Here is a 24,909-nt window from a genome sequence, read left to right as displayed (position 1 = left end):
TGTTAGCAAAAAAGGGTGAAAAAAATCAGCTCATGCTACTTGCTGGAGCTGTCTGCATATTAATCCCAGACTATGGACGGACATCAGAATGCCCTTATGATATTTTGCACAAAGGCTCAGTGTTCATGGCTCTGCTCAGAGAACCCAAAATAGCATTCAGTAAGCAGTGACATACTGAAGGTCTTGGTACTAAAAGCACAAGCGTCTGTAACTCAGAGCAATGTGGCACATATAAGGTTTGATGAGAAGCCTGTGAAACAAAATCGGGACAAACTCTCCTACTATTCCTCATGTGTTTCATGTGAATTTTGAATTTGTTTCTGCAGAGCTTATTGAACTTGAAGATACACAGGTAAGAATGTGATAATCAGGCATGTATTGATTATATAAATTAACTCAATGAAAATAGGGCCAAAAAGTACTTGAAAAACTCTGCTAATTTGCACTTCATAAGGAAAATTTCCTAAAAATTTTAAAACTTGACATGTGCATTGAACATTCTCTAAAACAAAAATCAGTTTGCCATCTCTACAGTTCAGATTGAGGAAAATAAAAGTTGCTTATATCTAGAAAATTTAAAACAAGTTTCTTGGGAGGAATGTAGCATTACTGCTTTTTTTTCTTTCTCCAGGATTTTGTTTCTCGAGTTTTTTTCTGTATTTACCTCTCTACTGTCAGATGCTATGAGCAGTAAAGTTATCAACCTTAAAGATATGAGAAAAATATTTATAGAGTAAATATTTTTAAAATAATAAATTATTTATTTCTTAGTAAATGATATTCTGTATGGAGCTTTTCACATATGTCAATAAAACTATATGTTTCTTTGAAGGACAATCTATTATTAAAGTTGACATAATTATTTTATTTTCTTCCTCTTTGCCAGGTTTTTTTGGCTATCAAACTTTCTATTGACTTTCAAAATTTCTTAGAGTGAAAAAGTTTAAGTAATTAAGAATGTTACAAAAATACTACTAAAAAAAGTAAACTATTGAGCATATTATGAATACAAACACATATTAATTTGTGATCTACTATATCTATTACATGTACACATATTAATTTGTAATCTATTATATCTATTACATGAAGTAAGAAGGCTAATTCATCAAATATGAAATTACACAAAACTATAAATTAAGCAATGCAAACTGTGAAAGGCATTTATTATTGTTTCAATTCTAGTTCATTACAAATAATTTTAATCGGGTTACTAATTTTAATAAAATATTTCAATGTAAATTTGCCAAAGGGATTTAGTAAATCAGTAACTAGCATATGAAATAACACCTGAAGAGATTAACAACAAAGATACATAAATAGAATGGCAAACTCTTCTTTAGATTATATAAATTTATAGTTTAGCTCGATAAGTTTATTTTTTAATTAATATACCCAGAGAGAAAACATTATTTATTTAAAATATTTGCAACTTTATATAATTATAATATATAATATATAAAAATTTATATATTAATATATATTTATATTTTGGATGTGTTTGCAATATGAAGTAATGTAATAAAATAATATAAATTTATATAATATTGTTTATTTCAAATTCTAAATACTTTAAATGTCTAAATATCACTAGCATGCAAATATATATACTTAAAATTTTTAATTTGAAAATATTTAAATTTCAATATAATCTGAACATTTCTGTTTACCAAATTTTGTAACCAGTAAAAATATTTCCCAAAAGGAATAAACATTACAAAATTAGAAGTCTAGAATTATTTAATCTTTTAAAATAGCCAGTTTGTGAAATCTAGAAATCATTTGACCTCTTATTTTTTATATGTGTTTTCTACTTTACCAAAGTGTTTAACAATGACTGAAATGAATCAGATTATTCTGTAAATTATATCTTCCTTCTACGTTTTCAATTTTTTTTTTTTTTTTTTTTGGCTGCACTGCATGGCCTGTGGGATCTTAGTTCCCCCACCAGGGACTGAACCCATATCCCCTGCAGTGGAAGCACAGAGTCTCAACTACTGGACCTCCAGGGAAGTACTATGGTTTCAATTTTAGTATTTTCTTTACTTGTGCCCTTTTATGCTTAAACCCACACACACGCTTTCACACAATTTGTAGAAGTCTTAAAGCATATATTACATAAGTATATATTTTTTTATTTTGTTTCCCCCTTTGAAATATTTCTAAGGTACTTATCTCCAGGAAATTTTAAAAAATAATTCAATTAAATTATCATAAGTTGAAGATGTTTTAAAATGATGTGCACAAATTCCTCCCATGCATTCTTAAGAAACCTGACCCATCTTTCAGAAATTTGTCATAATGTAGTACATATAATTTGATAAATAATAATCAGTAGCTAAATATAAATTGGTAGTAAATTTTTTGCCAGTCATGCTCTTAACATGTACCCTTTAAATAGTATGTTATATTTAAAGTCTTATAGTATAGTATTTAACATGTTATTGAATACTAATGCAATAGGAATAAATGTATTACACAGTTTAAAAGAACATATTGAGCTTTTCATATATCTTTATTTAGATTGGGATTTATTGCTACTGACCTAATATTTGAGAACCATGCTGATGAACATGGGAAAATGGAACTTTTATATTTTGTTGTCATGATGACTTTCTTTAATAACCATGATCTTCGAATACCTGTATCTTTGCTTTGGCATAACAGATGAAGGATGAAACATAAACAAATATGGAACTTAATAAAGCATATGAATCCTTTCCTTCTTGCCGTGCTGGTGACAGCTCGCAAATTTGACAAATGAATGAGTTACTTTTTCCATAGTGACAAGAAACATGTTTGACCCTTTTTTTAAAGACCTATACCACTAGAGAGTTTTGTTGCCACCACTCAATTAAAAGAATTCAGCTAAAATGCTCTAAAACCCACCTTTTCACAACTTACAGCAAATCAATTTCTTTTTGAAATGTTGCATGTCCTCTTGAATATTCTGATGTGATTCAGTAAGACAACTCTTGTCTCACATTAAAAACGCCTCTAGAATTAGTAAAGTAGAAATGTTTTTGTCAGAAATTTGTCGCATTAATTAGTACTCAATAAAAGACATTCAGAATCATCAAAAAATGTCTTAAAGCAAAACATAATTTTTCAGGGACTCTGCTTTGGCATATGAAGTCAAGTTTGAGATGTTATTATAGAACAGTGACTTATCAACATACAAGATCAGTACATTTACATTTTATCTGTTCCTTCCTTCTAAGAACTTACTTGATAAATGAATTTTGTAAATTAGCAGTGTAATATATTAAAGTGGGAGTAATTTTGACACATTAGTTATGGCTAAAAATAACCTAGGTAATTTTCTCTAAGTGCAAAATTTAGAAATGTTCCTGTGGAAATGAGAAAATTATGCATAAATCATGGGAACGGAAAATGTCACCATTTTTCTGCCTTTAAGTTGGATTAAAGCTAAATTGTTTTCGAGAGTTTGCCATCTATTTTATTTTTAAAAATCTCAAGTGGAGTATCTATGACCTCCTTTTATAAAAAAAATTTTTTTATTGAAGTACTGTACAGCAAAGTGATTAACTCTTTTTCATATTATTTTCCTTTATGGTTTATCACAGGATATTGAATATAGTTCTCTGTGCTGTACAGTAGGACCTTGTTGTTTAGCTATTCTCTATATAATAGTTTGCATCTGCTAATCCCAAATTCCCAATCCATCCCTCCCGGACCAATCCTCCCCCTTGGCAACAAGTCTGCTCTCTGTATCTTTGAGTCTGTTTCTGTTTTGTAGATAAGTTCATTTGTGTCATATTTTAGATGCCACATGTAAGTGATATCATATGGTATTTGTATGACCTCCTTTGATAAAGAGATAATACCACCAAATTCAGACACAGATATAAACTATAACTAGAACACTATAAAAGATAGAAAAGAAAAAGATAGGGATGAATCTTCTGTTTGAAATTTTAATGGTATTTTTTGTCATTAAGCAAATACTTCTTGACAGTTCTTGGAGTTGCTCTTGAATTAGTGAAGCAAAATATAACTCTTTCCCCAAAGTGTTAGATGAAAAATAAAAGGGCCACGCTGTAATTTTTTAATTGGATGTAAATCCCCTTCTTCTAATTTGGACTTTTGTCTTGGGGCTTTTTAAAACATCGGTTGCTCTTTGGTCATTTTCTGTCCTTAACCAATGTCTACTAACTATGCCAATTCTACAGGCATATCAGAATTTGACTCCAAATTTATTGGTTAATAATAAATAAGCATATGTGTTTCTATACATGCATACCCATATATACACACATATGTGTGTATATATATTTATCTATGGTCAAATTTCAAATTTACATATATACTCATTTAATAATTTTAAGCCCACACAAATTATTTGTTAAAATACTGTGCCATGTTAGAGTGCAGATTTAATAAAGTCACTTATATGAAATTTAAACTGGCTTTTTAAATTATAGTTTCTGTGCAATATTACATAAGTTACAGGTGTACAATATAGCGATTCACAACTTTTAAAGGTTATACTCCATTTATAGTTATTATAAAATATTGGCTATATTCCCCATTTTGTACAATATATCCTTAGAGCTTATTTTATGCCTAATAGTTTGTACCATTTAATCTCCTGACCCTATATTTTCCCTCCCCCCTTCCCTCTCCCCAGTGGTAACTACTAGTTTGTTCTCTATATCTGTGAGTCTGCTTCTTTTTTGTTAATTTCACTAGTTGTGTATAATTTTTAGATTTCACATATAAATGATATCATAGAGTAATTGTCTTTCTCTGCCTGACTTATTTCACTTAGCATAATGTCCTCCAAGTCCACCCATGTTGCTGCAAATTTAAATTATTTTAAAGGTGTAAAACAGTGCTGTCATTGTGTGTGTATACACGTGTGCATATATGTATATTCCATATATACATAGGATTTTTTTAAACCAACGTTTAAAACACACAGTTCTTAACTCATAAGAATAATTTTCATGAGGTATGTGACATTGTATTATAATGATACCACTAAGCTTTTGTTTTGTAGGGAAAAAAGGACAAGCAATACATGTTTAAGGCTATATGTATATGAGTTAAACATTACAAATCTTAGTAAGATATTAATTAGTTCCTTTCTACATATTACAAAACAATTATAAGGGTTGCCAGGGTTTTTAAAAAATTAGGTAAGGAATTATTTCATGTAAGAACATCATCCCTTTCCACAGAATACATGAACTCTCCCTACCCGTTGACAGGTTGGAGTGTCTCATAGTGCACATAACTTAAATTTTTAGGAAAAACAGAGACACTTATTCCCTCAATAATTCAGTCATTCAGCTTCTACATTAATATTATACTGAATGAGGGAATTCCCTGGCAGTCCAGTGGTTAAGACTTTGCCTTCCAATGCAGGGGTTGTGGGTTCAATCCCTGGCTGGGGAGCTAAGATCCCACATGTCTTGCAGCCAAAAAACCAAAACAGAAGCAATATTGTAACAAATTCAATAAAGACTTTAAAAATCGTCCACATAAAAAAATCGTAAAAAAAAAGTTATACTGAATGCTTCTACATTAAGCACTAAAAAAAAGCATCTTTATCTTCCCTGGTATCAATTACAAAGGAATAAAAAATTTAAGTAAGATATCCTATTTTACTTTTTAAATCAATTTTGCATCTCAAATGAACTATATTCATGATGATTTTCCTTCCTTAAGTCTATGTATTTTTAACCCATCCCATCTCTTGGAGGTACATTTACTGTTTTATATATTTTAAAACATCTATTACTTATCTTGAAGGAGTGTTTGTTTAAAAATATTTTGTACTGGGCTTCCCTGGTGGCGCAGTGGTTGAGAGTCCGCCTGCTGATGCAGGGGACATGGGTTCGTGCCTCGGTCTGGAAAGATCCCACATGCCACGGAGCGGCTGGGCCCGCGAGCCATGGCCGCTGAGCCTGCGTGTCCAGAGCCTGTGCTCCGCAATGGGAGAGGCCACAACAGTGAGAGGCCCGTGTACCGCAAAAAAAAAAAAAAAAAAAAAAAAATTTTGTACTAAAATATAGATATATTCTCACTTCCTTTAAAAACATGTCCTTTGAAATGTACATTCCATATTAGGACCCAGAATTTCTTATAATTTTTATCCAACTTTTTGTGAGTAAATATTGTAATAGTAAACTCTTTATAAACTTTTTTATTTCAGTTTTGAAGTTGATTTGAGTAAGTGTTATCTTAACACATGGAATATTCTGAGAGATTATTTGAAGTTCCTGAATTTATTGTTTAACTCTAAAGTCATAGCAAAGCATAAACAGTGGTAATTCATTATTATTATTTACTTATATATTATCATTCTTAATAATAAACAGAATTTATTGAGTGGTTACTTTGGTGCTTGGTTTATTTTTTTCTTTGCAGCATCTTTGCTTATTATTGCTCATTTAATTGTCCTACAAATGGGCTCTCAAACACTGTAATTTCTATCTTAAAAAATTCTTCATTAACTCTAAGCCCCCTAGGGCAGAGACATATCTCTGCTTTCCATCTATTTGCAACTACTCTGAGAGACACATCTACTCTTGGGACTCAATTCTTGACCTTTAGTCACTCTTCAATCCACTCTTTTCTAACTGTTGAGAATCACTTGTAAAACTTCTCTTGAGCTATTCATCAAGATGCACCAGTTTTTGTTTTTAATTAATGAATGGTATAAGAAACAAAATCTGGACACTTAGGGTGCATATTAATGCTGGTAACAGGTAAATTTTTGCTGATATTGTAATGGTCTCTTTTAGTGGCACTTTAGGAAAGATATCTATTTTTCATGCTCATTTGTTAATACTGATTTTTCTAATTAAATACAACTCACTATCAAACTCTACTTTCCTGATAGCATATAGTTTTTCTACTACAAAACTATGCACTGTCATTGTCATAATTCTGTCCAACCTCTTTAAACATTTGACTGAGTGTAGATGTCAAAAATTACTCAACTAGCTTCAACAATTAGGTTTCCAAATTCTTCACACAATAAACAAATGCATTGCACCAGAATTTTCTAAATGTCAGTTTCTTTCTGTAGGATAGTTTCAGACCTGAGTTTAGTAGATTAAATGGTCTGAAATCTTTAACACTCCTGAAAGATATTTTCTAATTTCAAAATATCATTCCAATTTATTTTGCTGGTATGAGAAGCAACTAATAACAAGAAATTGTGGTTTAGGAATTTAGAGATTGTAGGAGATTAGTGCATATCTTTGAAAGATTTAACAGGTAGAATTGACCATAGATGAAGCCTGAATATATATGAGAGGTAAAGTGAAGAAAATATTAAAGGGGAATTTTTATTCAACTGAGAGTTTCTGAGTGGAACCTGGTTTCATTCAGTGAAAGAAACAACATAGTGATGATGTGGAATGGGGGATAAAAGATAATTATTTCTGTGTGAGACATGGACATTGAAATGCCTCTTGGAAAATAGGTTTGTAGATCAGGAAAGTGATATATATGGACTATTGAGATTGCTTTGTGATGCTTCAGGATATAAATATTAATTGAAGCCTATAAAACCAGGAGATAAACATGAATCAAATGAACAAAAAATTCCTTAAGAATGCAACTCCATAATTTAAGAAATAGGACAGTAAAATGAAATAGAGATTCCTCAGACAAAAGAGAACCACAAACGTGTATGGAGTTTTGCAAACCAAAAAAAGGGAGATTTTTGAAAAGGATGTGTGGTTATGGTGCAGGCAACAATGTGCCATGCCACTGTGAAGTTAATTTAAAAAAAATAAATAAAAGTATTTATTAAATTTATAGAAAGAAATAAAGGTGATCCCTTTTGACCTCAGTGGATTGGTTGCATTGTACAGTAGTATTGGCGGAAAAAAACAGACTGCATTTTTCTGTAGACTGAATGAGAGACCATGAAGACAGTAAATGGACATTTATCCTGTAATAGTATTTCCCCTCCATTTTCTTTGAGATTTACTTGTGGATGCTGTGCCTTTTGAATTAACCCTCTAATTTCCTGATCTTTTCTATCCAAGTTTCTAGATCTATGCCTTGTTATTCTACTTCCTAAGAGATTTTCTCAAATTTATCTTTTAACCACCCTCCACCTTTTAAAAAACTAGTCATGAAATTGGATTTCACTAGATTTTTTTGGCAATGACTCAGGTGATTGATTTAGATATCCCCAACTATCATTACAGCTTTGTACTTGAGGATATATGTTTCTTTATTAAAGAAAGTTGATAGGTAAGTAGATAGATTTCAGTTTACAAGTTCATGGAATCAACTTTTCTAAATCTATATTTAGATGTGACAATGGTACTATAAGGTGATGGTTTTAGCCTTCTGATTCTATCTCTAAAGTGTGTTAGGTCTTGTCACTATTTATAGTACGTTTCTACTTCAAAACCTGACTTTTCACATAATAGAAACTGCATTCGTTAGCTTTGGGTGTATAAACCTGAAATCATTTGTATACAGTCTGCAGCAAATATTTCCTATTTTTTGTTGCCCTGTCTTGAAAGGAGTTCTTTCCTCTATGATTTAAACAACATTAATGTTGACAGTTACTCCTTTGATTTTTTATTCCTGTGGTAATGGGGACTTACTAGTGATTCTCTTATGCACCCTAAGGATGGATTAATTAGAGGGTTATGAAGAAATCTGTGATTATAAACATTTAAATAAATGCCATGTTTATGGCATAATAATAACTAATTTTATTGCACATTTAATATGTTCCAGGTGCAGTTCCAGTTCTTTTTAAATGACATCACAACATACATAGAAGTCAGGTATGTTATCTCATTTTACAATTGGAGAAACTCAATCTGAGAGTGTTTAAGCACCCTGATTAGTACCATGCAACTCTTGTATCTATATATGTACAAATCTTTACATTTTATACAGATTTTCCTTAATAGTTAGCATTAATTTAATATTAAATGAAGACTTAAATAAGTAATATAATTAAGAAAAAGAACCAGATGGATATTATATGGTTTATTTGATTTAATTCTTTACTTCATGTCATACATTTATGTACTATTATGTATCCTCAACCTTTATTATTTATAATAACCATCCATTCTAGATATAATTTGGCAACCAGAAAGTTACTACTACATGATCAGGGCTTTACGGTAAAAGTCAGTCTGAGAACCAGAGCAGACTATTCTCTTGAAGAGAAGGGAAGCAGGATAAAGTGGGGGATGTGGATTTGGAACATCCAACATGGCCATTTGGTGCTCCTCTACCTTACAGAACAGTCTCCAAATAGGTGTTTATGTAACATAGGGCATACACAAGACCGTCAACTGAGCTGTGGGAAAATATAAGAAATTCTATTTGTATTGATGTTTTATCTCATTCTTTTGCATTTCAATTTTCAGTGTGATTTATAAAATATCTATATAGTGGTAAAAGTTGTAGAAGTAAATGATTAGTATATAAATATACAACAAATATTGGAGTCCACCTTCAGCAATTTTTTTCTGATAGGAGTATAAAATATTAAAGTTCAGAAACCACTGCTCTAAAAATAAATCTTGGCCAATATCTGCACACATATTTCATTTCCAAAATAACATCCATATTCCAGAATCCTGCAACCACATTGGTTAAATGTACCCACTCAGAAAGAAACAAGCTCTCTGGATTTAACTCCAATCCCACCAATTATTACATGGCTAAGCAAAGCTAGTTAACCTACATATGTTCATTGTCTGCATTTATAAAATAGCAACATTAAAAGAAAATATACCATAGAATTGTTGTAAGACAAATTAATTAAAGAATGGCATACTCTTTGTATAGTTATAATCATGGAGTAAGTCCTCAATACTTGTTAGACAAGATGATGATGATGATGATAATGATAATGATGATGGTAGTGTCCTCAGACTATTTGCCTTAGAATCACCTATAGTGCTTGTTAAAAATACCTAACTGGTGAATCAGAAGCTATGGAGTGGAAAATCTACATTTTATCCAGAGTAGAATAAGATGTGTAAATCATTTCCCACAAATAGAGGGATGGAACTAACCAAGTTACTGTTTACTTTATACATTTAAGGATCAAGGGATTCTCTTCATGCATAGTAAAAATTTTAAAGTAGAAAAAATGTAATCAGCTCCAACATAAAATAATAACAGTATTGTCACGTGTTCAGAGTTTAAACTAATCATTATTACTACTATTGTCAAAAAAGTGTTTTTGCTGAAATGCTTTTAATATTTCACCCAGTTCCTGAGAATCTGACACTATATGATTCTATGATACTATTTTATGAATTTTAAAATTTTGCATTGATCCTATACACACAGAGACACACACAGACACACTCACACAAGCAAAATACAGGGTATATGACTTTAAACTCTTTTTTTCATTCACTATGATTTGGGCCTTTAAAAAAATCATGTTTATATTATGCCTTTTTCAATAACAGAATCATATTTTCCACACCATTTAGAAGTGGTGCTTACGAAGTATTGCTTTTGATGGTAGAATAAATTTATAGATATTGTAGTTGTAAAGATGTACTGAAAACAATTGATAATTGGAGAAAGAAACATTTTTGGATATATTTGACTAGGCTTTATTGAGCTACTAATACAACATCAGCAAAAATTGTCAAATAGAGTACAACTGTGTCTTTATTTACAATACTATAATAAGAAGTGGCTAAAAAGATTTTCAACAAGTGAAAACCAAAATAATATCTTTATAATGGAAATTGAGGACAAAATAAATAACTGTAACAAATTCTTTGGAGAGTAGAATATATTGTTCGTAAGAAGAAAAATATTTTTTTCCTTTGTCTTTTCTTTATAGTGACATATATGTTCAATTTAACAGATATCATTTATGTGATGAAAATAATTAACTGATAATGTTTTATAATCATGCAAAACAATGTTTTAGGTGAAAAATGCCTAAAACAATAACTTTGTGTCATTCTAAGATTGTGGAATTTTTGACTCAAAATATATGTTAACTGATGGTTTTGTAAAACTGCTATGATTTATTTCATGGTTCATGAAATCTTCAAAAGTGTACCTTATTCATCAATGGTTGTTTAAAATTTTTACTTTTCTAAATTTGTCTTTTAGTTTTTCTTAGCATTGAAAATCACTCTTTGTTAGTTATATACTATCTGAAAGCTGTGAATTCATTAGGATTAGATAATAAAGGAAACCTGGAATATATGTTATATTTTCTAATCAATATTTCAGTGGTTTATCTGCATGCATTACACTTTAGTTTTCACCCTGTATAAATTCCATACACACATGCAGACACACACACACACACACACACACACACAGCTGGAGCCTGGCAATAAACACAACGTTCTATTTGTTTAGATACAATTTGTGTGTGTGTGTGCGTAATGCAACTTTGATTAGTTCTAGTCATAAAAATGAAAAATCAGTTAAATCCAAAGAATTGTAAAGAGAGTGTCTACTTGGGACCAATTAACAAGTCCACTCTCAAACAACCTAAGATAGTCATCCAAATCATAAGAGTTCCTCAATTTATATAGATAAGATATTCCAATACCAAACCAGGACTGTCTAGAGAAGAAATAGAATAATTTTGCATATGATATTACCTGGAAAATATCATATGCTATATATCCTATATATCTTTTAATGTATATTCTATATAAAATATTTATACTACCTACAGTACATAATATTGTCATGTATAATATTTTATATAATACAAATTTACATTACATATTGCTTTCTATATATATTATAAATATACACATATATATACAAAGTTGTTTGTATATATTAGCGATACAAGAGTGCCTCAATATTACTGAATCTATTTATTCTGTGAATTATCAGATCAGACTAAAAGAAAGAAACCATGTGTTAATCTCAATTCATAATCTCAATTTTAAAAAGATGCATATTCATAACAAAATTTCTTTGAAAAATAGAAATGGAAAGTAACTTATTTAGCCTTCTAAGATATATACAACAAATTCAACAATATATAACCACTTAATGTTTAAACACTAACAGCTTTCCCATGTGAAGACAGGGAAAAAAGTGAGAATTTTGTGTCTGTGTGTATGTGTGCATGTTACATACTTTTAAATTATTTCTTATTTGGCATTGTTGAAATAGGTGAGCCTTTGCTGCCCATTGCATCCTGTGTGGCCCTAATTTTTTAAATTTTCCTCTCCTGCACTCAACTTAAGCATGTGGTTACAGGCTCTGGGATTGAAATTGAAAGTGGAAATCTATAGGACTGAACATACAAGTGTCCATTCATAATAATTCTACTCATTCTTTTTGAACCAAATAAGCTGAATTGAATCCATCAGTAAGGTAATCATTAGGAGGTTATGATTTAGGAGTTGGGTTAGTGCTCAGAGGAAGTGTGGTTAGAAAGGAAGAAATAGCATTACTATTACTCATACAGAATAAAAGAACAATTAAAACTAATAGGAGAGTTCAAAAAATATGCTAGATTCAAAAGAAGAAAAATATTATCATCAGGCCAAAAAGGTTAATTGTTAAATTGGTGTAACCTAAATGGCAAAAGAAACTCTAAAGTATTAAGGAATGACTATCATATAAATGGTCAAAGTCTTAATGGAAAAATATAAAAGAAAAACCGTATTGAAATATTTTTTAAAAACCTGAATAAATGATGAGTTGCTTAAAAATGGAGAAAATATTCAACATGTAAAAGATAGAGACAAACTTTTCCTTAATGAATCTATAAAATCAAGAAAATTTCAACCACATATTCAGATTTTTTCATATAACTTTAGAAGCTAATTTTAAAGTGTATACAAAATGCTAAAGAACCATTTGAAGAAAAAAAAATATTAGTACCAGTAGATCTAGATAGATATAATATAGTAATACATATAAATATAATATTTAAAAGTGTCATTAGTCTACAAAGAAAAGAGAGCCTTTAACTTAGTCCATAACAAATGTGACATTATAAATTTATTAGGCAATTATCGGTTAACAAAAATAATGTTCTGAGAATTACCATTTATATGATCAAAGGTAAAGTTGATTCCTTAACTCAAATAAAACAAAAATAAAAATTTCCATGTGAATTAATGAAAAGTACTAAGTGTGAGACACAAAACAGGACTTTTTTTCAGAAACATAGAGTAGAAAATGTTTAAAATGTTTGAGTAGGAAAGGATTTCTTTAAAATAGCATAGAAATGGCAACTGATAAGGAAAAACCTGACAATTTAGACTCTTGTAAAAATTCAAAAATTTTCTGCATGAGAAAAAGCACCATAAAGAAAGTGAAAAACATCCCTAAATTGGAAGAAATTTTAAATGTATGTGCCTAACCAGCAATTTTTAAATTTTTTTTAGCTTCTGTAAATAATGCTTAAAAATCAGTTAGAAAAAGACAAGCAATTAAAATTTAGCAAAAATAAATGAGGCCGGGACTTCCCTGCTTGTGCAGTGGTTAAGAATCCACCTGCCAAAGCAGGGGACACAGGCTCAAGGCCTGGTCTGGGAAGATCCCACATGCTGCAGAGCAACTAAGCCCTTGCGCCACTACTGAGCCTGCACTCTACAGCCTGCGAGCCGCAAAGAATTCAGAATAATGATAGTAAAGATGATCCAAAATCTTGGAAATAGAATAGACAAAATGCAAGAAACATTTAACAAGGACCTAGAAGAACTAAAGAGGAAACAAGCAACTATGAGCAACACAATAAATGAAATTAAAAACACTCTAGAAGGGATCAATAGCAGAATAACTAAGGCAGAAGAACAGATAAGTTACCTAGAAGATAGAATAGTGGAAATAACTACTGTAGGGCAGAATAAAGAAAAAAGAATGAAAAGAACTGAGGACAGTCTCAGAGACCTCTGAGACAACATTAAACACACCAACATTAGAATTATAGGGGTCCCAGAAGAAGAAGAAGAAGAGAAAAAGAAAGGGACTGAGAAAATATTTGAAGAGATTATAGTTGAAAACTTTCCTAATATGGGAAAGGAAATAGTTAATCAAGTCCAGGAAGTACAGAGAGTCCCATACAGGATAAATCCAAGGAGAAATACGCCAAGACACATATTAATCCAACTATCAAAAGATAAATACAAAGAAAACATATTAAAAGCAGCAAGGGAAAAACAACAAATAACACACAAGGGAATCCCCATAAGGTTAGCAGCTGATCTTTCAGCAGAAACTCTGCAAGCCAGAAGGGACTGACAGGACATATTTAAAGTGATGAAGGAGAAAACCTACAACCAAGATTATTCTACCCAGCAGGATCTCATTCAGATTTGATGGATAAATTAAAAGCTTTACAGACAAGCAAAAGTTGAGAGAGTTCAGCACCACCAAACCAGCTTTACAACAACTGCTAAAGGAACTTCTCAAGGCAAGAAACACAAGAGAAGGAAAAGACCTACAATAACGAACCCAAAACAATTAAGAAAATGGGAATAGGAACATACATATCGAAAACTACCTTAAATGTAAATGGATTAAATGCTCCCATAAAAGACACAGACTGTCTGAATGGATACAAAAACAAGACCCATATATATGCTGTGCACAAGACACCCACTTCAGACCTAGGGACACATACAGACTGAAGTGACGGGGTGGAAAAAGATATTCCATGCAAATGGAAATCAAAAGGAAGCTGGAATAGTAATTCTTATATCAGATGAAATAGACTTTAAAATAGACTATTACAAGAGACAAAGAAGGACACTACATAATGATCAAGGGATCGATCCAAGAAGAAGATATAACAACTGTAAACATTTATGCACCCAACATAGGAGCACCTCAATATATAAGGCAGGGGCTTCCCTGGTGGTGCATTGGTTGAGAGTATGCCTGCCGATGCTGGGGACACGGGTTTGTGCTCCGGTCCGGGAGGATCCCACATGCCACGGAGCAATTGGGTCTGTGAGCCATGGCCACTGAGCCTGCACGTCCAGAGCCTGTGCTCTGCAATGGGAGAGGCCACAACAGTGAGAGGCCCGCGCACCGCAAAAAAAAAAAAAAAAAAGAAAAGAAAAAAATATATATGGCAAATACTAACAGCCATAAAAAGGGAAATAACAGCCATAAAAGGGGAAATAGACCAAAAAAGTGTAACACAGGGCTTTCCTGGTGGCGCAGTGGTTGAGAGTCGACCTGCTGATGCAGGGGACATGGGTTCGTGCCCCAATCTGGGAAGATCCCACATGCCGTGGAGTGGCTGGGCCCGTGAGCCATGGCCCCTGATCCTGCGCGTCCAGAGCCTGTGCTCCACAACGGGAGAGGCCACAAGTGTGAGTGGCCCGTGTAAAGCAAAAAAACAAAAAAAAAGTGTAACGCATTCATAGTAGGGGACTTTAACACCCCACTTTCACCAATGGACAGATCATCCAAAATGAAAATAAATAAGGAAACACAAGCTTTAAATGATACACTAAACAAGATGGACTTAATTGATATTTATAAGACATTCCATCCAAAAACAACAGAACACACATTTTTCTCAAGTGCTCATGGAACATTCTCCAGGATAGATCATATCTTGGGTCACAAATCAACCCTTGGTAAATTTAAGAAAATTGAAATTTTATCAAGTATCTTTTCTGACCACAACGCCATGAGACTAGATATCAATTACAGGAAAAGATCTGTAAAAATACAAACACATGGAGGCTAAACAATACACTACTTAATAATGAAGTGATCACTGAAGAAATCAAAGAGGAAATCAAAAAATACCTAGAAACAAATGACAATGGAGACACGATGACCCAAAACCTATGGGATGCAGCAAAAGCAGTTCTAAGGGGGAAGTTTATAGCAACAAGACAAGGTTGCCCACTCTGACCACTCTTATTCAACATAGTTTTGGAAATTTTAGCCACAGCAATCAGAGAAGAAAAGGAAATAAAAGGAATCCAAATCAGAAAAGGAGAAGTAAAGCTGTCACTGTTTGCAGATGACATGATACTATACATAGAGAATCCTAAGGATGCTACCAGAAAACTACTAGAGCTAATCAATGAAGTTGGTAAAGTAGCAGGATACAAAATCAATGCACAGAAATCTCTGGCATTCCTATACACTAATGACAAAAAATCTGAAAGTGAAATCAAGAAAACACTCCCATTTACCATTGCAACAAAAAGAATAAAATATCTAGGAATAAATCTTCCTAAGGAGACAAAAGACCTGTATGCAGAAAATTATAAGACACTGATGAAAGAAATTCAAGATGATACAAATAGATGGAGAGATATACCATGTTCTTGGATTGGAAGAATCAACATTGTGAAAATGACTCTACTACCCAAAGCAATCTACATATTCAATGCAATCCCTATCAAACTACCACTGGCATTTTTCACAGGACTAGAACAAAAAATTTCACAATTTGTATGGAAACACAAAACACCCCGAATAGCCAAAGCAATCTTGAGAATGAAAAACGGAGCTGGAGGAATCAGACTCCCTGACTTCAGACTATACTACAAAGCTACAGTAATCAAGACAGTATGGTACTGGCACAAAAACAGAAATATAGATCAATGGAACAGGATAGAAAACCCAGAGGTAAACTCACACACATATGGTCACCTTATCTTTGATAAAGGAGGCAAGAATACACAGTGGAGAAAAGACAGCCTCTTCAATAAGTGGTACTGGGAAAACTGGACAAGTACATGTAAAATTATGAGATTAGAACATTCCCTAACACCATACACAAAAATAAGCTCAAAATGTATTAAAACCTAAATGTAAGGCCAGAAACTATCAAACTCTTAGAGGAAAACATAGGCAGAACACTATGACATAAATCACAGCAAGATCCTTTTTGACCTACTCCTAGAGAAATGGAAATAAAAACAAAAATAAACAAATGGGACTTAATGAAGCTTCAAAGCTTTTGCACAGCAAAGGAAACCATAAACAAGACCAAAAGACAACCCTCAGAATGGGAGAAAATATTTGTAAATGAAGCAACTGACAAAGATTAATCTCCAAAATTTACGTGCTGCTCATGCAGCTCAATAACAAAAAATCAAACAACCCAATCCAAAAATGGGCAGAAGACCTAAATAGACATTTCTCCAAAGAAGATATACAGATTGCCAACAAACACATGAAAGAATGCTCAACATCATTAATCGTTAGAGAAATGCAAATCAAAACTACAATGAGATATCATCTCACACCAGTCAGAATTGCCATCATCAAAAAATCTAGAAATAATAAATGCTGGAGAGGGTGTGCAGAAAAGGAAACCCTCTTGCACTGTTGGTGGGAATGTAAATTGATACAGCCACTGTGGAGAACAGTATGGAGGTTCCTTAAAAAACTACAAATAGAACTACCATATGACCCAGCAATCCCACTACTGGGCATATACCCTGAGAAAACCATAATTCAAAAAGAGTCATGTACCAAAATGTTCATTGCAGCTCTATTTATAATAGCCCGAAGATGGAAACAACCTAAGTGTCCATCATCGGAAGAATGGATAAAGAAGATGTGGCACATATATACAATGGAATATTACTCAGCCATATAAAGAAACGAAATTGAGTTATTTGTAGTGAGGTGGATGGATCTAGAGTCTGTCATACAGAGTGAAGTAAGTCAGAATGAGAAAGACAAATACCATATGCTAACACATATATATGGAATCTAAGCAAAATAAAATGAATAACCTAGGGGTAAGACGGGAATAAAGACACAGACCTACTAGAGAATGGACTTGAGGATATGGGGAGGGGAAAGGGTAAGCTGTGACAAAGTGAGAGAGTGGCTTGGACATATATACACTACCAAACGTAAAATAGGTAGCTAGTGGGAAGCAGCCGCATAGCACACAGAGATCAGCTCTGTGGTTTGTGACCACCTAGAGGGGTGGTATAGGGAGGGTGGGAGGGAGGGAGACGCAAGAGGGAAGAGATATGGTAACATATGTATAACTGATTCACTTTGTTATAAAGCAGAAACCAACACACCATTGTAAAGCTATTATACTCCAATAAAGATGTTAAAAAAATAAATTAAATAATTTGGATAAAAATATAGTAAAGCATTTCTTTATTTACAGTAAAAATTTAACATCTACTTTTCTTTTTTCGAACTATTAAGTGCTATTGTTTTAAATTTTAAATAACACCACAGACTAAAAACAGCTAACATAAAAATATTTTATGCTTGCCACCTCAAGTCATGGGAATGCTACCAGATTGAAGGTCTATCTATCTATGTTCAAGCATAACTCCAAACAAAAAAATTAATACCTTAACTAATTACCTGAGAAAGAAAAGAAATAGGTTATGCACCTTGGTGGAGGGGAAGGATTAAAATCGGTTATTTTCCAGGAAATTCATTATCCCAGCTAACCTTAATTTTAAAAGTTGTTCATGCCGGCCGCCAGAATTGCACCTGCACGTTCTCTCGTTCTCTCTCTCTCTCTCTCTCTCTCTCTCCCTCTCTCCCTCCAACCCCCGCCCCTCCTCGCGACGTTGACTTAACACGCCTGCGCATTGTGCCTTGCGTGACCTCTAGGACTTACCCAGCAGGCAACGCTCCTGTCTCGGGTTAAAATGGCGGGTAGGCCTGCCGTTGCAGCATCAAGCAAATGGCTGCAGGGTATTCGAAAATGGTATTACAATGCTGCCAGGTTCAATAAACTGGGCTTAATGCGAGATGATACAATATATGAGAATGACGATGTAAAAGAAGCCATAAGAAGACTTCCTGAGAACCTTTATAATGACAGGGTGTTTCGCATTAAGAGAGCCCTGGACTTGACCGTGAGGCAGCAGATCTTGCCTAAAGAGCAGTGGACAAAATATGAGGAGGATAAATTCTACCTTGAACCACATCTGAAAGAGGTTATTCGGGAAAGAAAAGAGAGAGAAGAATGGGCAAAAAAAAAATCATGTATTCTAAATCTGGATGCAGCTATCGTAAAGTATTTTTATGAAGTTGGTTAAACCTGAAATGTACAATGTAGAACTATCTGGGCTGTAAATGTATTACTTTAAATAAATCTCTATTATAATTTTAAAAATAAATAAATAAAAGTTGTTCATTATAACTCTGATGAAATGAAGATTTCTTTCAAGTTTTTATTTTTAGTGTCGTATCCAAAACTGATTTTAGTATTTCATAGATTGTTGACATGCATGTAGAATATCCTGGTATTAAATGCTTGAGAAATGTACCCAAAATTGAATGTACCCAACAAATGAGGAAATCACAAAGAAAAATAAAACTCAAGATAAAAGATTTTAACCATTTGCTTTAAAAATACTGCAGAAATGGCAGAAGAAATAATTCAGTACCTAATATTGTGGAGAAAATATCCCAGAAAAATCAGGACTGAATTGAACTAGAGAAACCAAGACTTGACATATACACAAGAAAAAGTTAACTGAATTATACAATCTACAGAGATTTGTAGCCTATTAAACCATGCTTCATATCTTAACTTGAAAATACTTAACTTGGGCAGCTGTTTGAAATAATGTTTTTGAAATTAATATGCAAATGTACTTGTCCTTGGGCACATCATATTTCTCCCCAACTCTGACCCTATTCGACTTCTTGTATTCTTTCAGGTTAGGCATTTTTATCTCTTCTATTACTCTGACAAGTCTTTATTTCAGCTGTTATCTATAGCTGGGCTTTGTGATCCCCTTTCTCTCATTAGTTTATATAAGCTCACTTCGATCTTTCTTCTTTTTTTAAATGGAAGTTAATAATTAATATCTCCTTGAATTACAAGGAAGATTAACAGGAAAATACATGGACGACCTACTATAGTGTCAAGAATAAATTTGGTGATTTTATCAGGGTGCTAATTTATGAACCAAGTTCTCAGCAATCTCATACCACAAATACTTAAGAGTCAGTGGGGATGCAGTCCCTCAGTGACTCAAGCTTGATTGAGACTCCACCATCTCATAACTACAGCATCTGGTTGCCTAAAAAAAGAAAGATAAAAGAATTATTCACAGGTCTTTTACTGCTTCTGGTCTGAAAAAATAGGCATATAACTTTTACTTATATTTCATTAAAAAAATTAATCTCATAACCCTTCCCAGTTGTAGTAGGGTTATTGGTAAACCATGATATGTCTACCACAGTGGTCAAAAGATTTTAGTTCCTTTTTTACTCTCTTATGTCATATCCCAGTCACAGTCATTTCAGCTTACTAATTATCCAGAAGTTAGAGATAGTTAATGAAATCCTACAGAATTAAAGCTAGGCTTTTCTTAGAGCAGTTGGGTGGAAGAGAAGATACCATGATAACAATTACAGGTTTTGCTGCGTCTGGAATCACCAAGTGCCCACTTGGAATCTTCGCCTGTAATTTTTGCAGGTATCTCAACCTCAGTATTTCCAAACCTACCTTTGACATCCCCTACACAGGAAATCTCTCTTGAAATCCAATTAGCCATCAAGTTTTGTCAATTCTGTTTCCATATTATACATTGCTGCTGTTACTCATATTATCCCTTTCTGGGCACCGTGATTAATCTGAGTGCTGGGATGCACTGGAACCTTCAAGTGGGCAATAAACTGTTACAATAGATGGGAGAAACAGAACAACCATTTCAAAGTCCTAGAATTGCAGATGCTTTTTTAGCACTGATTAGAAAATTCAAATTATTTCATTGAAAACTAACATCATATTAACTAATGTTTAAAATAAAAATAAATATAAATGAAATATGAAGGTAGACATTGAGATGGGAAATGTAAGCAATAGAGTCCCCAAGATATTTCAGCTAGAACTGTTCAAGAACTTAACATTTTTCTATTATTAATATCCTTGCTTCTGCATTTAAGTAAGTAGATAAGGTTTTAAATAGATTCACACAAATATAGAGTATCTTTTTTGAAATGAATGTTGAGGCAGTGTATACAACATAAAAAAAGTAAACTTCAAGGTGCAGTCCATAACCTTCCCCCAACCACCTATGTTACTACTCTATAAAGAATTATAAAGATGCTTATGGAATAAGGGGGACTGTTAAGAGGCATTCATTTTCTTTTCTTTCACAAATAATCAGTCAAATTAAAATAGAAAAAGGAAAATAATCTCTAACTACTTCTTCTCTGGTAATATTACCACTCACAGCCCCAAGAGCCTCATTTTACTATTAGTTTCACACTGAGGTTTTATAAAATTTACTTTCTTCAAACATTTAGATCCCAGTATAAGAAGTTAGACATGCTTCTTTAAACTGATAAAGAGAAACATTTTATCTTATTTTTGAAGTAGTATTTTAGAAACCATGATTTTCAGATTTTTTTGAGCTTTGGAACTTCCTGATCATTGCAAAATGTGTCTTTTGATATATTATTTTGCCAAGCCTACTCAATGGTTTTCTGAAGACAGAGACATTATATTAATTGCCATCTGCTTTTCTCTATGAGAAGCTGGCTTAGTTGAGCTTAGTTTCAGCCTTCCACAAGCCTTTCAGAATACATTGTATTTTTATAAGTTTTCACAGATGGAATAATTATCTTTATGTAACCAAGAAGAGGGCATAGAAAAGACAATTTCTAATTAGATTCAGTTACAAACTGTGTAAGTGCATATATTATAATATTTTTCATCCCTTAAGTCATAATTAGTCTTCTTTGAAAACATAATTGTTTTGAGTCACACTGGGATCATTTTCAGCCTATATATGTCCATGCTATATCACATATTTCTTCAAGCATGACAATGTTTATTTGTCATAGTCACTTAGCATGCTTGGAAAAAATATAATGACATTCAAATCCTTTGAAAATACATGCAGAGCATATACATTAGGGACAATATATCCTACACTATGTTTGCAATAGTCATATATAAAATTTTTATATGTGCATGAAGTTTGCAGAAATCACAATAGCTGACTACTTCAAAGTTTAGAAATAAAGAAATCATTAGATCTTTATTACCCATGTATAGGTAGCTATTCTTATAGAGCTAGTTTAAAATACTTACATAACACATATAGCACAGGGAACTCTGCTCAATATTATGTAACAACCTAAATGGGAAAATAATTTGAAATATATATATATATATATATATATATGTATAACTGAATCACTTTGCTGTACACCTGAAATTATCACAACATTGTTAATCAACTATACTCCAATATAAAATAAAAAGTTAAAAAAATAAAATTTTAATGTCATGGAAAAATTTTTTAAAAATAAATAAAATACATAGCACATACAATGTGTCAGATAATATTCTGGGTACATCAACTCATATAATCAAGATAACAACCTAAAGGGATAGGCCCTATTATCATCCTCATTTTTCATGTGACAAAACTGAGGCACCCAGAGGTTAAGCCAGTTGCCCAAAGTCACACAGTTATTGGTTGGTGGGGCTGGTCTAGTAATAGTCATACTTGCCCCACAGGTGGCGCTCTTCACTCCATCAAGCAGCCTTTAGAACAGAATAACTTCAGTCAGTAAATAGTAAACTCTTGATCTTCATTATGGTGCTACATAACCTTAATCTATGTAAAATAGTTATATAATTCATTATAAAGCTCTGTGTATATATGTATTAATGAAATAAATATTAAAACTAAAAAATAGAAATACATATTAATTTTACTCCATTTATAATTCCTCAATTCACAGTTAATTTCTATCTGCATTTGAGGGCATAGTCTTCCAGGCTTTCTTCTCTGAATTTGTCTACATTTATTGTCAAATTAATGGAATCATTTTCTGTGTATTTAATTTATTTCTTTCACCTAAAAAAGTGTAGCAGCATATTTCTGTTTCATTAAATGACTTTACAGCACAACCTTTACAGCAACATAATAACTGAATAACATTATGTTAACATGAATTTTGAAATTTGTTTTTATTCAGTTGTTTCTTTGTCAACTCTGAGAGCAATTTTGTATATCTTCTCCAAATGATATATAGGGTATTCAGTGATTTTCCAGTGTTTTAAAATTATACAATGATAGAAAAATATAGACAAATACATATGGGTTTACCTCCAGAAATAATATATTAGAATACCTTCTTAGGTGTTAGAAATAAAGCACTGTTTTATTTGTCCATGTTATATACTTTCACAAGAACATTAAAAGATTTCAAAAACAGAAAGTATTTTCACAGCAGTCACACAAGAAAATAAGTGTGAGAAATAGCCTATGGACATGCAATGGCTAAATTAAAATTAGATTACAAAAATAGTAAAGACATAATTAAGTTCTTTACATATTAATTGCATTGGCAACATGTAGTGAGGAATATAGTCCAAAAGTAGTTTAGGCCAATCTTCAGCTCAGAAGCATACCAAGATTTAGCCTTGAAATTATAAGAATAAATCATATTTTGGTAGCTTGTGGAAGGGGAATAAAAGGTAGAATATGAGACTTTTAAAAATGAGATTTTGCCAGTGTGTATTTCATCAACTGGAATCTGTCTCTTCTCATTCTAGAATATTTTGCATGGTCAGGTTCAATCTTGTCAACACATAGCACTCCAAATATGGGGCTCATTAATCCACAGCCCTCCCCACTACTCCAGAACAGAGTTCACAACAGCCAGACCAGGAATGGAACGACTCCATATTTTAGGACACTACACACATAGTGAATGGGGAAGGCTGTAAGTTCAAAGAGGGCTTAGGAGATTCTCATACAGGTGTTCTGACACTATATTGCTTCATGTGTGGCATACTCTTTTAATTCCACAGTAAATACTCAAAATGTAAGTCTAACGAGAGTTTATAAATGGGACAAAGAAAAGGTCTTTAACATTCTAGATTTATTAATAAAGAACTAGCACATGGTTAATTATAATTTTTGGTTCAAAAATTGTCTTTCTTCCTTCTCACTTATATCTGCAAGCTATATCCACTCATTTCTTGTTATATTCTTATTAGCAGTTCTAAGAAAGCCATGTAAAAGCCTTTATTTATAATATCACTATAAGAGACTGCCAAGTTTCCCTTGATTTTTGAGATCACAAATAGGATTAAGTTTCTATATTTATCCCATCCACATTTCCCCAGCTCCAACTTTTATCTCCCCACACACAGCCACCAAATCCATCATTCTGACTTATTCTTTCCCTTTGTTTTTTTTGTGACCCCAAGAATCTTTAGAGTAAGAGAGAAAATGACGGTCCAAAAGGAGATAATAGAAAACATTTTATTATATCTAGTTCAAGACTGGTCCAAATGTTAAAATGCAATTTATAGATCTTTATTCAACTTCAATAACATGAACTATCAGCAAAAGATGTCATACACAGTGTTAGATATATATGCATTTTCTTTCTTCCATTCAGTAAAACACAATATATATTGTACACTCCATGCCCTTAAAATTAGATTTCCAGTCCTACCTCTATTTGGTACTATGCAGGTCACTTAAAATTTCTGAATAGATTCTCTAGGGCCCATTTCAGACATACTAACTGATAACAGTTTTCCTTATTAGCCTGAACTCAGCCCTGAATATTTCTCAGTCTGGCACTGCTGACAGCTGTCAACACTCTTCAATCAGAAGTGGACTATTATTTGAAACGTTTTTCCCTTCCCCTGAAATGTATGACCATTATAGAATATTTGGAATATGCAAGAGTGTAAACGAAGTCACAATAGATCATCATTTGGGCATGCTTACTGCCACCGTTTCATTCCTCTATTTTTATATTGAGGTTCAAATGAAAGGGTATTCATATCTGTTTTGTTATGATATAGGAATATGAAATAGTGATAGTTTAATTTTTAAATATTTCAATCATACACTTAAACTGAAAAAAAATAACATATGGTAGAAAAATTACCCAGGTTTAATGAATATTATGATTTGACACCTTTAGATTATTTTAGAGGGAGGAAAATGTGACAGATACTTCTAAACTTCA

The 24,909-nt window shown here is 32.5% G+C and overlaps 1 protein-coding gene and 1 pseudogene across 1 annotated transcript in view; both read left to right on the top strand.

Moving 5' to 3' along the window:
- The first annotated feature begins 271 nt into the window (after positions 1-271).
- The window catches only part of CDH19 (cadherin 19), an 80,726-nt gene continuing 56,088 nt past the window's right edge, over positions 272-24,909 (top strand). The window contains exons 1-2 of the mRNA XM_060029565.1: positions 272-352; positions 8,740-8,789. The gene's annotated coding sequence lies outside the window, so the exon portion shown is untranslated. The remainder of the gene's footprint in view (positions 353-8,739; positions 8,790-24,909) is intronic.
- LOC132435774 (cytochrome b-c1 complex subunit 7 pseudogene) lies at positions 18,584-18,983 on the top strand (annotated as a pseudogene).

Source organism: Delphinus delphis, chromosome 13 (assembly GCF_949987515.2).
Source record: "Delphinus delphis chromosome 13, mDelDel1.2, whole genome shotgun sequence".
Classification (NCBI taxonomy): Eukaryota; Metazoa; Chordata; class Mammalia; order Artiodactyla; family Delphinidae; genus Delphinus; species Delphinus delphis.
This window is presented reverse-complemented; position numbering and strand designations above follow the sequence as displayed.